At 57.6% G+C, this 1,912-nt stretch overlaps 1 pseudogene; it reads left to right on the plus strand.

The window, feature by feature from the left end:
- The window catches only part of LOC122448408, a 3,379-nt pseudogene that overhangs the window by 560 nt on the left and 907 nt on the right, over positions 1 to 1,912 (plus strand).

Here is a 1,912-nt window from a genome sequence, read left to right on the forward strand (position 1 = left end):
TTTTTTTTTTTTTTTTTCTTTTTTCAAAGATCTTACCAGAGATGTGCAGGATATAACTGCAGTGAAACCAAGACTCAAAGGCCTCCCCAAGAACCTTCCGAGGAAAAAGGACATGGTAGTGAAAGACAGAGCAGATGAAATTCTGGAAGAGACACCACTGAGAGGCCCAGAGGACACAAAGCTGGGGAGGGTGGTGCTCAAAGAAGAAGGCAAATCTAAGCTTGAACCGGGGGATGAAGAAGCAAGTCCCCCGACCTAGGAAGGGGCTCTGGAGGATGTCCCAAATGGAGGCAAGATAAGCAAAGACTTTGAGAAACTAGGCAAGATGATCAAGGAGAAGGTGAAAGGCCCCAAAGAACCCGAGCCCCTTGCCAACCTGTACACCAAAAGCAGTACATGACAGTCTCTGGAGACGCCAGTCTCATGGGTCCTGGCTTCTGTGTCTTCTCCATCCCAGCAAAGGGGGCGTGGTGGTTTCTAAGGGAGCGACTCTGTGCGTCCTGACAGCAGCGTGGAGCCCTCTCCCCAGCAGCCTGAGCCCCCTCTGGAGGATGGACAGGGTTCCCCCAGGGGAAAGAAGACAGTCTGAAGGAGGAAGGGGGCACCCCAGGGGAAAGAAGATGGTCTGAAGGAGGAAGGGGGGCCCCTGAAGGGGAAAGAAGATGGTCTGAAGGAGGAAGGGGGCCCCCCAGGGGAAAGAAGATGCTCTGAAGGATGAAAGGGGGCCCCCAGGGGAAAGAAGATGGCCTGAAGGAGGAAGGGGGGCCCCTGAAGGGGAAAGAAGATGGTCTGAAGGAGGAAGGGGGCCCCCCAGGGGAAAGAAGATGCTCTGAAGGATGAAAGGGGGCCCCCAGGGGAAAGAAGATGGCCTGAAGGAGGAAGGGGGGCCCCTGAAGGGGAAAGAAGATGGTCTGAAGGAGGAAGGGGGCCCCCCAGGGGAAAGAAGATGCTCTGAAGGATGAAAGGGGGCCCCCAGGGGAAAGAAGATGGCCTGAAGGAGGAAGGGGGGCCCCTGAAGGGGAAAGAAGATGGTCTGAAGGAGGAAGGGGGCCCCCCAGGGGAAAGAAGATGCTCTGAAGGATGAAAGGGGGCCCCCAGGGGAAAGAAGATGGCCTGAAGGAGGAAGGGGGGCCCCTGAAGGGGAAAGAAGATGGTCTGAAGGAGGAAGGGGGCCCCCCAGGGGAAAGAAGATGCTCTGAAGGATGAAAGGGGGCCCCCAGGGGAAAGAAGATGGCCTGAAGGAGGAAGGGGGGCCCCTGAAGGGGAAAGAAGATGGTCTGAAGGAGGAAGGGGGCCCCCCAGGGGAAAGAAGATGCTCTGAAGGATGAAAGGGGGCCCCCAGGGGAAAGAAGATGCTCTGAAGGTGGAAGGTGGGCCCCCAGGGGAAAGAAGATGGTCTGAAGGATGAAGGGGGCGCCCCAGGGGAAAGAAGATGGTCTGAAGGAGGAAGGGGGACCCCCACAGGTGAAAGAAGACGGTCTGAAGGATGAAGGGGGCCCCGAGGGGAAATAAGATGGTCTGAAGGAGGAAGGGGGGCCCCCAGGGGGAAGAAGACAGTCTGAAGAATGAAGGGGGCCCCTGAAGGGGAAAGAACATGGATGCCCCCCCCCCACACCCTGCAGACAAAGGGGATGAGAAAAATGCCAAAGAACTGAAGGGCCTCCAGGGGAAACAGGATGGCCAGAAGGAGGAGGAGGGGGACAGACGGCCCTGTCCCATGGTGGCACCTGGTCCAGAGGGGCTGTCTACACCCCAGTCTCAAGGGCCTCAGGTCACTCTGGGTGGGTCCAAGGGGCATGGGGCTCAGAGCGGCAGCCGGCCAGCGAGAAGCCCTCCCAGGAAGCTGGCCTAAAAGAAAGTGGAGGTGATGGAATCCATAGAGAAGTTTTCCACCGGGAGCATCCAGATGTAC

Source organism: Cervus canadensis, chromosome 10 (assembly GCF_019320065.1).
Source record: "Cervus canadensis isolate Bull #8, Minnesota chromosome 10, ASM1932006v1, whole genome shotgun sequence".
Taxonomy (NCBI): Eukaryota; Metazoa; Chordata; class Mammalia; order Artiodactyla; family Cervidae; genus Cervus; species Cervus canadensis.